Here is a 14,932-nt window from a genome sequence, read left to right as displayed (position 1 = left end):
TGCTCAGGCTTTCGCATTTCTGTACTGCACTTTCTGCAGTGCTTGTAGCAGCATCGTGGCCGGGCTGTGGCGTATTTCGGGTTCACCACATACTCTCGGAGCTTATCTGAGAACGTACCAGGTGACTTTCTTTAAGGTATACAGATTTTAACGCTGTATTGTTAGGCCGCGCTGTGCGTTGTTGGCGAACAGTTGCGCACATGGTCTGAACGGCGGTGTTAAATAGGGGACGTGGCCTGATACTGCTTGGCCGCGGAATGTGTGACAATAGGCCACATCACATGGCAAGCGATGCCAAAGCGAGTTTCTCATTTCAATTGCTAGGGTGATATGGGAATCGATTATTCTAAGATTCTGGGGCTAGGACTAATATATCTTATTGCTATGCCATGCGGGTGGGCCCATGGGTCCAGTTTAAAGCTAGGCTTTATGGTTATCAATGTCGGGTGCGTATACATGGTGGGATAATCGCTGACCACCTGTATTTATCACCGTATTCTGATGGTGTGAAAATATACACCTACGAGACTGATATACGTTTCCAATACCCTCATTACGGTTTCAGTAAAACCTATGTAGTGTGTGACCCCCGGTACTCCTATCTCTACATCTCCTCGCAGACAAGCCGGCTCCCGAACAGCATGCGTTTGAGTGATAACCTCCGTGAAAGACGACATGCACGACACAAAAGAAAAGCGCAAGCTTTCTGAGTACACTTACAGTAGAGTGCCTGGAGGGTTTCAGGTGATAATACAGGCTTTAGCAGCTACCCTTCTTCTTTCTCCTTAGAACGTGCAAGTAGCGCAGCAGCTGTTCGGTGTGATTTCTTCATCTAAGTGTGCTCTATCATGCCTAAATTGTATTTGGCGTGTAGTATCATGAAGACAAAAACAAAAATACTGGCAGATCTTGCTATTCCCTCGAGGTAAAAGGCCCAAATAAATGACCTCCACATCTACGTTTTCCTCCTGCTGTTTTCAATATTGACTTCTTAATCTTCGTGCTCTTTTAAGCAAGAAGGAAAAGCACATGTCGCCTTTCATTAGGCTTTCTACCGCTAGGCAACGAAATAGTGGTGGGAAGTACAAATATATGAGGTGCAGGGCAAAAATAAAGTTCTTTAAAGGGGGCTCATTCCACTGTAAGTCCAAAACAAACATCCTTAATTCTGTCTGAAATGCTAGAACATTAAAACGTAAGCTTTTGCAGTTTCCCGGAAGCTAAACATATTGAACAAGCTCCAACTGCATATCAATGTTGTACTGGCTTACCCACAAAAGTAATTCGCTTCTGATGCCTGCCCCCCTCTCCCCCCCCCCCCCCCCCCCCCTCTATTTTCTCTTTGGAAGAGATCTCTTACCGCCCTTTGACATTAAGCTTTCAACACCCGCCCCGTCACTACATATGCACGTGATACCATCAATCGAGCCGATGCCGCACACCAGATTGCTCGTCACAAGCTCTCCGCCTCCAAAAAAGCTCAAAAATGTCTATATGATGCTCACCAGTAGGAGGTTCATTATCCTCCCGGACGTGCTGTGTTCTCAAAGTCGCCGACGCTGACAGTGTGTACTCTGAACCGCTCCTAAAGTATCTGCGCCGATTTCCGTCCGTCGCAGCGCCGGTCTCAATGAATACTTCTCTGTGACAGTATGTTTGATGATTTTATTTGTGTAGTTGGTATATAGCAAGACTATATACGAACCATATTTGAACACTACATTGCGAACTGCGCAATTAAGTCAGTGCTTCACAGGTCTAACGTATAAGAATGCTGAGCATTTCCGGTTCGAAGAGATACTGATGTGCTCCTTTCATGTGCAGTTTTCTTTGCCAGGTTTGATTTTCACTGCGCTCAAACAACAGGTTTCGAGCACAATTGAATGACAAAGGTTGGAACGCGCTAAAACGCGACCTTCAAAATGAAGGCCTCGAAAATACTGCAGAGCACATGCAGAAAATGTCACCTCATATTTAGCGCCAAAATTAAACGTATTCCTAGCGTCATCCAACGTCACAAACATTGGTTGGCCTCCAGTTTTAGGGGGCGCTAATTTCTCATAGGCACCCATGTTCTGAACATATGCGTGTCTATGGAGCCTTCGCTACTAGTGTACATTTGCTTCGAACCTTCCGCCGGTTCCATCTGTGGTGTGCTTGGGTTGTTCGCAGCTGATAGACTAGCGGTTACTAAATTCGCTGTCTCACCTTTTACTGGCAGGTTGTTGCCTGAATGTTATATCTACATGCTTAACATGGTCATATTATGCAATGCGCATTCAGCTCTTGTAGTTAAATCGTCGGGGCACTCGCCACTGCCTCTCTAAAATGTTCTAGCGGAGAAATCCTGGATGATAGAAGGGTTATGACGTCACGACCATAAGACATTGTGCGAGAATTTCAAACGTCGCACACTGGAAATAAAGCCATATGACGAATTGAGGAGGGGTTGAAATCAGGTCAAAAATGGATAGGTGGTTCCTCTATTAGAAGTCCCTAGGATTATAGACGTAATTGAATGAAATTAATTTGGTGCTATTCGGGTTCACACTTGCGTCCTCTGCATGAGAAACGGGCACGCAACGCATATATAGGCCACGAAGGGTTGTTAGTACGAAGAGTGCTAGAAGGGCTCCTCGTAAACATGCCGTAGTGCGTATGACTTACTAATGTGCGCGTTGGATTTGTACTGACGTAACCGTAAGAAAATATTGGCACGTGCTTCGGGGCGTCAAGAGAAGGAACAAGAGGCTGAAGGGAAGAAGAAGAAACACAAGCTACAGTGATGTGTGCTGATGATCCTTGCGGACTCGCAGCGCTATAGACTACCAACAAACACCCCGTTACGTACCGAGTACGTAACAATATATTTAAATTAAAATAACTGAAACAAAAAAATTATAGAATTCGCGCAAAAGCCGATGTAAGGGTGCTTCGCCTCTACACTTAAGGCGAAGCTTACGCTCAACGGTAATTTTCAAAAGTAGGAATTGCGCCATAATGGCAGCTTTTGATTGGCTGTTTTAAATTAACATTCTGGCGAGGGGCTTATATTTAACAGTTGATTGCCGCGACCCATCGGTGCTTCTGTTATGGACCTTGCTATCACCGATGTAATTAAGCAATACTGCGTGTTAGGACGTAGTGGACCTGAGTACAACTTGTAGGGATCACAGCTCCGTTTCTTCGGTAAGAGCGAGTGCCGAGCGCCCCTTAAACATTTTCCGTTTTTTGTTACAAAGACTTCTGCCGGCATCCAAGCGAACACGTGCACAACAAGTGAACAACGCGAATTGTGAATTCGCAACAAGGGCTTCGTTAGTGAGACGTCTATAGTAAAATTGATTTTTACTTCAAGGGCTGAAATCTTTTTATGACTGATAATGAACTTGCTTCATATTTCCTCTCTAGATATTTCTACGTTTTCGCGCTCGTCTTTAAGTTTCCTTCTCGTTAATTTTGTCTACTTCTTGGTAGAATTACTTCATCGTCAGTAGCGTGACGAATTAACTACCTCTACCATTTCTCTCCTGTTCCCCGTGATTTGCTACCAGTTTCTTTTACTATTTTACTATCGTGCAGGGTTTACAGTCAAAGACCCGGCGGCGGCCGAATAGGGGCTGACTATTTCCTGCATTTTCGTGGTAGCTCTTTTCATGTACAGTAACTTAAGATACGAGGTGACGCTCATCTGTAGTCGCTGACCCATCCGCAATTATCGCAGCTCACGCCGGTTTTGCCGAAAAACCAAAAGCAGGAAATGGTCGGCAAAAGACGCGCTGTTATACAGGGATGAGTGCTGATGAGCGACAGCTGCTCCGACGAAGATTCAAGGGTGGCGGCGAACGACACACCGAGACATAGCCAGCGGGCCAGGCTATTTATTGCGAGCTCCTAATGTTCTTCCTCGTTAATAGCAGCATGTCCACTTGTTCCGAAGTCGCGCCGACATCTCTCTCATGGTGAAAAGGCTGTCGGTCGAAGAGAGGGAAGCGGTATCAGAGGCCCCCCGGCATGCTACGCCAGAACCTCTCAAACCTGCCCTCTCCGCAGCAGCTCCGGAGGAAGTCCACGAGGAGAATGATGAGAGCTACCCGTGAAAACGAAGGAGAGGGTGTTCGCCGTGTCGTGCAGCCGATGAGAATGTTGACTTCCGCACGCTCCCGCCCTGAATCGTAACCTTCACCTGGGCGTCATTTTCCCTTTGAAGCCGCACGGCTGGTCGCTCAGCAGGTCCGTGCCGCAGGACAGAAGTAGGAAGCCGAGTAGTTAGGCTCTGCCTCTAGTGCCGCAGGATAAGTGAGGACAGCCGCTCCTAGGTTGGGCTGGCTCTGCGCGCAGATCACTCAAAGGACTCGTGCGGCGAAAATTCCCGCCGCCGCTATCATGAAGGATGGTGAGGGGGCAAAGTCAGCTTGCCCACCACTCGGTCATGGGTCGCCGGTACGCCCACAGCGCGCAACTCTCCCGCAGCCAAGCCGACGGTCCAGAGGTCATAAATAAGGGCAGCAGGCTCCGTCGATCCATGCACCGGGCATCTTGCAGAGCTCCGTGTACTGGAACAACGCCGGCCTGCTTAGCTTAACTGCACGTGTTCTTTGGCACGATACCTCACGCACCATCCGGCGTCGCCTTAGGCAGTGTTGACATTCGATGAGGTCACCAATTTTGGATATTAGGCCTATGGTTACGAAGATCTCGCATGATTATAGTGTGCTAAACTTAATACATTAGCTGAACTCATCGACCCGCGTGAGACAAGCAGAGCAGGGGAAATCTCGCTTCAGCTCCTCCGCTTGCACACTCTTCCTCCTTGGTCAACTCACAGACAATCGCTTCACTGCTTCGCCGCCGATATCAGCCGCGCATTTGCCTCCAGGGTGCATAATATACACCCATGCGTCACTCAAAGCTCTGCAGATAGTTACCGGTTTGTACGCTCTCTCCCATTCTCATCTTATCTCGCACGCAACGTATGGCGTGGATGCATGCACCCCCCTTGCATTGGAAATTCAGGCGATACACAACGCAATTAGTTCCAGTCTTTTAGTACTCTGGCTTCCTAGCAGCCATTACGCAGCTTAAGGCTGTTCGGCGTGCATTCAAAATTCCATAATCCAATCACCAGCTGTGTAAAAAATACCCCTGTCCTGTGCGTATACAATGGATTCGTGTTCATGCTCACGATCTACATGATAACCATGTGGGAGGAGGAGGAAATAAACTTTATTTAAAGAAGAGGTCGTAGGCGCGGGGTGAGTTGACGTTCCCGTCCCCGCGGTGTGCTCCTCTTCTAGGCCGGACGCCAGGTGGCCAACCCACGATGTCGTTCGGCGACCTCTTCAGCCCGCTCCGTGACTCGGAGTTGAACCTCCGGGTCGGAGCTGAGCAGCGCGGCCTCCCACTGAGATTGGGTAGAGAGCTGCAGACTCTGTGATGGCTTGTCTTGATTACATGAGTATAGGATGTGTGGTGTGTCTGCCTTTTGATGTCCACAGAGAGAACAGAAAGGGCTGAACTGCTCTGGGAACCATATGGAGTACATGTACGGATTAAAGAAAGTGTCTGTTTGAAGCTGCCGCCAGGTGACGTGTTGTGTTTTACTTAGAGATCGATGTGGTTCTGGGAAGATTTGTCTTTCTTTCTTGAAGTGGGTAGTAATTTCTTTGTAGGTTGTCATCCGCTCCCTGGCCGACCTGAGCTCAGGGCAGCGCACCTCCCGGTTAACTACGAATCCTCGGGCAAATTGGTGCACTGACACACCTGGATACGTCAAACATCCCGCCACCTTCCCACTTCCCCCAGATCCGCTCATGTTTCCGAAAAATAATCTTTGTGCCAGCGAATGCGCGCTCTAATTCCTCCGTGCTCGTACTCTCTCCCCCGTAACCTCACTCGGGACGAGGAGGTATCTGCACGCAGGAATCGGGCAGGAGCGGCTCTGACCTCTTCTGTGCGTCACCGTTGACGGTGGGGTAACGAACGCTTTCAAGTGAACGAAAAGTGCCCGCATTATGGTGCTTAACCGAAACTGTGCGGTGTGAAATGTGAAGCAGCTATTGCGCACCTGCGCCTGTATTCCGTGTTTTCGTCGTTATCGATGTGTCGCTATCTCACGTGACCTCGAGCCATCTGATTGGTCGAAACGCTGGAATTGGGTGGTGCCACTGCGGAACTGGAAAAGTTGGCAACATCATTTTACAGCGTCTCCACCAATCGACTCGATGTCGGGGAGATAGCGACCCTCACGATAACGACGCAAACTCGGAATACGGGCCCTGCCAGCTTCGACATCCGTGAGACAGTGCTACCTATGGTAAGTAGGCCTGCGGTGAGACCTTGACTGTGATTACAGGAAGTGGACTCCAAACAATCAGCTTATCGGCAACCTACGTGAATATTTAAGGGAGACTTGTTTACAGTCCTTCTAGCTTCCTCCTACTCTCCACTCCCTTTTCAGAGAAAGAGAGAAAGAAGACTTTATTTACACCGACATGGACCTCGGGGCGGGGGCTTAGCCAGGGGGAGGGTCTCCTCTTTGCATGATGGCAAACTTTTCAAATAAAAAAAAATAAAAACCGCCTTCACGCAAACTTGCGCGTCTGCCGTTTTTCCATCATCAGCGCGAGCTGCACGAGCTGCATTGGCAGTTGACGCTGCTGTATGCGTAATTTCACTCTCGGAGCACTCTCCCTTCTATCAGCGATCTCGCCGGCTGAAAGTATTGTAGCGATGCCCACGGAGTAGCTGGGCACGTGACCTCACATGCGCGGCATTTATTGATCTTTCGCCAATTTTGCTAGATGTGGGTGCTACAGAGCTGCTGTGTGCACGGCATTTTCCCATTTTCACAGCGAGTTCGCTGGCTGCCATTGTTGTAGCGGTGCCCTAGAGACCGGACTGGGGTTTGCTGGCCACTGCGCGTTCAGGGCGCTCAGTATCCGTTTCACACTAAATTTCTTAGGAAAGTGCTATTGGCATAGTCTCCCTGATTCTGCGCGACCTCGGATCTTTCATCTTGTAGCCGCGAAAGCACCTCAAAAATATCCAACGGTACCACGCATCTGGGCGCACAGCCCGTCGCGATCTCAAGGTCACGTCGCCGATTGGATAGTTGCTGTTCAGGACCTCGTTGACGTCTCTTTGCACGCAGTCATAGCTAGCCACCTGACTTGCAGTGTTCTTAAAGCGGCCGCTGTTCGTCTTCGCATTGACATTTGCCATAATCTCGCGCCATCGCTTTGTCTAGTCGTAAAAATCTGCCGACACTTTTGTGTTCATGCGAACTGTGAAAAAAGGGCCTGCTAGTGCATATTCCAGTAGTTAGGAAGTCTTGCATATGCACTCTGGAGCAGATTTATATCCCGATCAAGACGCTCGCTCCTTTATGTGGAATAACCGCTTTCCACCTCTCATCTCAGGCGTCATTGCCTAGCACTTATTTTAGCAAAGATTAATCATAGACCAGCTTTAAGTCTACAACTCAGTCGTATCAATTACAGCTACGCTAGAGTTAATCAACGTGAACCAGACCACAAGTGCCATCGCAGCGCAATTTGGCATCAATTGTCGGGGGGTATGTATCTTCAGTAAGACTTGCGACCCACTCATGGCAAAAAATGAGTCTTAGCTCCTATCTGCAGAACGCCACCTATGCGGAGGGGGGGTAGGAGGGTGTAAGGATGGCACCCTCGCTGTTATGAGATCTATATGCCCTGGAGGCTTCCGTAACAGCGTGATCCCCTCTGCGAGCTTCATCCTAAAATTTGCTCCACGACCGTTCCTATTGGCATCGCATCTGTGACCACGCCCACTCCGTTTTCGAAAGGCATCTGCCTGCTCGTGTGTAGAACTTCCGAATGAATGCCCTCCCAGCATATTCATGCGACCGCATTTCAATCAACTTGGCTCTCGACTCTCCGAGCCGCTGAACTTTGAACTTGGGCTGAGTGCGCTTTGGGAGCATTTCCACCGGCATTCTTGTGCGGTTTTAAACCAAGTGGAAAAATGGACTTTCCGCATGTGCAGTTCTAGGTTGAGGTGAGCAAATGGGCACCTTGCCTTGATCTGGACTACCTAATCGGCTTTCACGTGCGGACGTAAGGGGTTGGGTTCACAACTGGCAGTAGCCTGACGAGTAGCTGAGGATCTCCTTGCGAATGATTCTTTCGGCGGACCACACCTAAGATTTCAGTCGGGCCGTATTGGGGCGTTAGTATCAAGCCTCTTCCCGCTGGCTTGGCCTCGCATAGCGGCCAGAAACTCCGAGAAGACTAATCAGACGACTTACTGCGTGGAATTCTACCATTCTTTTAGAGATAGCCTCCTCAACTAGACTGCCAGTGGGGCCCCACGTTGGTGCGCCATTTTGTTGGGTTTTATAACCAGGCTGGAGCTCTGCTCTCAGAGCCAAACGCCAGACCGCTAACTCGGATCCCACCCGTGGCCATGAAGGACACACCAAGGCAGAGCCAGCGGCCTAAGCAGTTTATTGGGAATTGCATCTGTTCATATGTCGTAGCAGCATCTGCGCACTCTGACGTCGCGCCGTCGTCTCTCCCATAATGCAGAGGTTGTTCATCGAGATGAGAGGGGAAAGAGCAGTGGTAAAAAACCCCTTAATAAACTAAATGTTGTGCCATCTCTTCTCTCCTACTCCACCGCCGCCGCTCCTCCTCTCGCGTTTTCACCGTGCCTCCACCTGCGTGGTGCACGGCTAGCTAGCGCACGCTTTCCGGAGCAGGCGCCGGTAAAGAGACTGGCGCCGGGTTTCACCACATCATATCAGCTTGCATTTTATCGCAGTGCATTCATGTTAAAATATTTATTGCTGCTGAAACATAATACATAACGTCGAAAGAGATTTTCCGCTAAAATAGTTTGAAGTGTCAGTGTTTTACGCCACACTTACACGATTTCAACGTCGGTTCAACTCTCCTTCATCTCCGTGCGTCCGTAGTTCCTCACTCATTGGCCACAATGCGCGGCATGTTTTACGAGATTTCAACTGGGTGGCAGAAGAGAACAATTTAGCAAAAGTGAGTGTATGGTTTCTTCGCAGCTTTGTCTGGCTTGTGAGCTGCCGGTAAACTTGAGAAGAGTTGCAGCAGTTGACCTGCATGTGTTTTTACCTTCAGCTGCAGATCTATTAGCGCTTGCATGCGTGGCGTGCAAAATTGAAAACTAGCACACCAAACGAAAGCCAAGCACGAAATAGGTGCCTTTATTTGGCCGCCTAATAGCCGTTACTGCTTCGTTAAATCTGGCGACACAGTCAAAACATGCAGTCAACTTGGATTCTTGACGAAGACAATGCCTCACAAACCATGGCTGAGTAGCTAAAAGCCAAAGACTTTATTCTATAGTTAATTTATATCCAACGTGAGAACCAAATAAACACGTTTCCCGGGCATGTGGCACTTGGAAGGGGAAAAAATGAACGAATCCATACAGTGTGTGTGGTGGCATATTAGGTTAGAGATGAGCGATTGCTCACCTAATTTATAGAGCCGCGACTACGCCTGTGTTGTTAATTACTGCTATTTAATGCCTTTGCATTGGGTCGGGAATAAAATCAAACAAAGCGCGAAGAGCACAGCATAATCGCATTATCGTTCTATCAGGGCTTCATGTGTGCCCCATTTCTGTTCTTTGCATCTGCAACGCCCCACACATTCCATGTCACAGCGTTAATTTTTGTTCAATATCAGATGCCGTTTCTTGGATGTTTGAGCTCTGATAACCGTGCTCACACGCAATTTTAGTCTTTTTGTGTAGGAACGGCTGTTTTCCAAAATAAAGTTGTTAGTGAGCGCATATGTATTTGTCCTCTTCCTGGTTCCTCGTCTGCTATAGCGTTTTTTCTCTGACAATGAATAACCAACTCGTCCAGCAACATACACTGCATTTTGCCTGGTTTCACAGCGGCTCTTTAATTGGCCAGACCTTTTCATTTACTACTGATATATGGTTGCAGTTTCAACATGCGTTTCGCAAAATAAAATGAAATTTAATGCTTGGGAAAGCGTGAAATCCGCCTAATCCGGCCTGCGCTCTAATGGTGCCTCTGTAAGCAACGTCCTATTTTTTGGCAGGGGAAGAGGAAGGCACACACTTGGCCCTCCTTCCTATCCCGCAGAGCTGCCTTGGTTTCAGTGAGACTTTTCCAGAGTAGTGAAAAAACATTCTAGAGGGCACCTTGGACCACTAAAGTCAGATGAGGTGAAAGGCGCGATGCATCTCCTTCTCTTCTTTCACCCCCCCCCCCCTCCTTCCTTCCTTTACGGTGTGTTACATGTGTCTGCGGAGAACTGTGACAGATACTGCGCCTTTTCTAAACTGAAAATCAATTTAGAACTCCGCTGATGCGTGCTGTACTAATGCCTCCTATACGTTTGTGCCTGCTTCTGTTTGCTGTGGTGCTGCGTTCGAGCTAGCGGCAAAAATGATATGCTTCGCACCGACGTCTGAATCAGACGCCCGGCGGGGTCCCTTACAAAGGGCCGGGTAGCACCTGTGCTCCTCCTTGCAGTAATCGGTGATGTCTTTGAATGTAATGGCCAGATTGTCTGATTGGGAGTAGGCTTAAAAGGACAGGGAGATAGCATGGGGAGAGAGTGCGCGGGCCGCCTGATCGGCCTGATCGTTAGTCGGGCGCGCCCGAGCGGCAACAACCACCACAGGGTTCCAACTAGGGACCTCCACCTAGTGCTTGTAAGGACCGGTTCCTTATGGACTGGTCCAAGCATACCCTCTGACCCTTGTATAGCCAATAAATGTTCTTACCACCACCCCCCCTACTGTGGTGGTGCAGTGGTAAGACACCCGACTACTGTGCCGCAGTACCCGGGTTCGATCCCGACCGCGGCGACTGCATTTTGATGGAGGCGAAACGAAGAGGCGTCCGTGTGCTGTTCAATGTAAGCGTTGTTGTTGTGGCTATAGGAAGAAGGCAAAAAAAAATTTGGAGGACGCTTAAGCTTCGCCTTCAAGAGTGGAACGCGATAGCGTTATTGCACCTCGTCGAGAAAACTTACTAAACGCAAGGGTATTGGGGCATCCTCGCACCAGTACCCGCGCGGCCCGAAGGGGAGAAGCGGGTGAGCGAAGATAGTGATCTAAAGAAAGGAAAGACGCTTGATTCTACAACCTGTGAGGGTGCACGGCGAAACGTCAGAGGCGAGTGGCGCGCCACGTGTCGGGGCAGCGCCGCACATTGCGAGGAGGGGTTCTTCTGTGTTTGCCGAAAGATGGCTCTGCATGTGCGCAGAGCGCAGAAGAAATGTAGCGGAAACGTACTTCGCTATTCGTGTAACTGCGACTTCTGTAAGTAACATGCTCATAATTACCGATATACACTGCAGTATAACGTTCTACGGCATGTTTCTAAGGCAATACCGCATTCACTAGAAGCGCTTTTGTACCGCTTTCAAGCATCGAACTCGTGGCTGAGTGGTACTAACGCTCCTCGGTATCTGTCAGTACCAGTGCGTGCAAGAGCGGAAAATTGGGCCATAGGCGAAACGCCATCGAAAAGGGCACTGGGAATTGAAAAGGCTCATGCCGAGAAAAACGGCATTGATAAGCTCGAATGGGGCGGCGTGCTATCGTCGGGCGACGATCATATCAGGCAAGGTTTCTTCCAATATTATCAGGAACTGTTCAGCAAAAATGTGGTCGACATGAAAGCTTTCAAACAAACGTTTCTTGCAGCTATGCCGCGACTAGACGAGGATAAGAAGGAAAGATTGGAGATGCCAATCACAGAAATCGAGGTAGAAAAAGCGATCGATGGTTTAAATATGGGAAAGTCGCCTGGGCCAGACGGCCTAAGTGCGGCTTTTTATAAAGAATTTAAGAACGAAGTAGTTCCAATATTGACAGCGCTATTCCATGAAGCCTATGCAGTGAATAGATTGCCGCAATCTTTCGGACTATCTCATACTATTATTATTCCCAAGACAAATGACGAGGAAAAGCTGAAGCAAGTCACAGCATATAGGCCAATTGCTTTGACAAACGTAGAATACAAAATATTGATGAAATTGTTAGCTAGAAGATTGCAGTCAGTTATTACAGATATTGTTGGTCCTCACCAAACATGTGGTATAAAGGGGAGGTCAATTATGACAAATATGCACACGGCAAGATCGGTGCTCGAGTGTAGTGAACTAATGGATAAATGTGTAGCCATCCTCCAACCGGACCTCGAAAAGGCTTTCGACTGTGTAGCCCACAAAATATTGCTGTGTATTCTGAATCACGTGAACCTAGGTTCAGTAATCAGAGAGGGCGTGGCCATGGCGTACCGTGGATGCACTACTAGATTAATCATTAACAAGAGTCTGGGGGCCCCCATTCAGGCGCAACGCTCGGTACGCCAGGGCTGCCCCCTCAGCCCACTTTTGTTTGCCATCTACATAGAGACACTATATGTGAACATTATCCAAAACGAGGCAGTCAAAGGTTTTAAGTTGCAGGCAGCTGAAGTCAAGTTGCTCGTATACGCGGATGACCTAGCGGTCTGTGCTGTGGATCAGCATAGTATACGCGAGGCAATGCTGTGTATCGACAGGTTCAGGAAGGCAACCGGAAGCAAAGTGAACTGGTCAAAGTGTCAGGGATTTTGGCATGGCAATTGGCCATCGACCCCAGAGCTTTTTGCAAATGTGCCCTGGGTAACAACACCCACAAAATAATTAAGAATTCCATTAAACAGCTACAGGGACAATGATGCATACTGGAAAGGACAACTGAACGAAATACAGGAAAAAGCAGATAGATGGAGGGGGGCATATTTATCAATTTTTGCAAGAGCGACGGTGTGCAATGTGTTCTTTTTAAGCAAACTCTGGTATGTCATGCAAGTGTTGCACTGTTCCCGGGTAAATGTACAGAAGATACATCGTATTCTAGCTGTGTTTGTTTGGTCATCGAGCTGGGAACGGTGCAAGCGGACGAACTTGTTTCGAAGTGTGAAAGACGGTGGTCTCGGGCTGGGACATCTATTTCTCCCCCAGCTTGTCAACAGGTTTTTCTTCTTCCGAGATGTTAGTGACCCTTTCTTAAGAACTGTGTGCCAACTAAGATTGAACCGTGCTTTGCCTGATTTTGTTGTGGGTACCAAGAGTTTACCAGGGAGAATCTTCGGTTATTTTAGAGAAGTTGCTGACAGCGTGAAATTTCTTACAGCGCGTTTTTCGACAGAATTCTTAAGTGAAGTGAAGCGGAAAAAGCTATACGGAGACCTGTGTGATGTTGTTTTTCAGTGCCAGTGTACAGAGCCATGTACAATGGAGGCAACGGTGGGGACGTTTTGAAAAGAGTTAAAAGAATGCAAGACAGCCAGGAATAAAAACTTTCTTCTTTAAATTACATACAGAAACACTACCAGTTAAAAAGTTCTTAGAGGGGAAAGGTTAATTTTTACCATGGGGTACACATTGCCTAATATGCAAAGTGCCCGAAACAGTTGATCATGTATTTCTTCACTGTTGGGAGGGGGTGTATCTTTGGGATGATTTACAAAGAACCATTAAAGAAGAGTTTCCGCTTCATCCGTACAGCATCAGATTTTTGGCCATTCAAAATGAGGATGGTTTCCCGTTGGACCAAGTAATGCTCTGGGGCCTCCATAGTATATGGCGCTCCAGGATGGCGGGTTATTACTGCGACCCAGACGCGCGATCGGCCCGCATGCACTTTAAGGAGAATATGCACAGATTCGTGCAAGTGGTGAGATCACAATCATGTAACGCCGATTGGCTACCCAGGATGGAAAATTTGAGCCTGCTCAAAGAATTTTAAACAAGACAAGGCCTGTCAAGCAGCTCTGGCAGGTTGCTGGTGTCAAGATTGAATGAAGCTTTTTTTTTTTTTGTGTGTGCGGAGTGTTCGTCAAAGTATGGCAATAAAGAAAAAAAAACCTCGTGGCTGATTGGTAGCGTCTCCGTCTCACACTCCGGAGACCCTGGTTCGATTCCCACCCAGCCCATCTTGAATCTTGCTTTTTATTTATGAAGTGCATGTTTATTTATGAAGTGCATGCCGGGATTTATCGCTCACTGGACGCCGACGACACCGGCTTTTCTGCGACAGGAGCTCCTTAACGCTACCGCGTTAATACACTGGCCTGCTACTGGCTCTGTAGCTGAGCGCTGAGCCACCTCCGCTACCTTGTGCGCACAGGAGAAAGTAGAGAATTGGATTGCAAAACATCTATTTCGTCATCGAAGCCGGTCTAAGGAGAGACGTACTAGATGACCACTAGTCCATGACTGGCGGCGACCTCATTAGCCCGCTCAATGACCCGTAGTTTAATCTTCGTGTCCGAGCTGACCAGCACGGCTTCCCACTGCTCGGGAGAAGGAAGCTGTAATAATTCCACCTCAGGTGGATCATTTGCGCAGTTCTAGAGAATGTGATCGTATGTCGCTCTTTCGCCGCACTTACTGCAGTTTGGGTTGTACTGGCCTGGGTACATCAGGGCAAGCTCCATCGGATTTAGGAGGGAGCGTGTTTGAAGTCGACGCCAGGTAATTTTCTGCGCCTTTATTAAAGATTTGGGGGGGGGGGCGGATATGTGCGCCTTTCCAGCCTGAAGTGATGGGAAATGTCATGCAAAGAAATTAACTCGTCCCTCGTGAAATTCGTGTCGGAGGGCGCACTCACTGCCCGGTTGACGAAACCTCGGGCTTGCACGTGAGCCGCCTTATTCCCCGGATTAGAGGAGTGGTCTGGGATCCAGATTAGTTCAATTTCCCTAATCGGAGCAGGAGTGCTTTGGAGGAGACGGAGGGAGGTACACGTGATGGGGCCCCTCACCAAATTGCGAATGGCTGTTTAGAATCACTGAATATAATATCGGCGGACGTGTTTGCAATAGCTAAGGCTATGGCCGCTTCCTCCGCCGTCTCGGAGGAGGTGGTGGCGA

The sequence above is a fragment of the Amblyomma maculatum genome, chromosome 1 (genome assembly GCF_055883805.1).
Source record: "Amblyomma maculatum isolate TAMU_Amacu chromosome 1, ASM5588380v1, whole genome shotgun sequence".
In the NCBI taxonomy this organism is placed as follows: domain Eukaryota; kingdom Metazoa; phylum Arthropoda; class Arachnida; order Ixodida; family Ixodidae; genus Amblyomma; species Amblyomma maculatum.
The sequence above is the reverse complement of the archived record's forward strand: the minus strand, read 5'-3'. Positions refer to the sequence as shown.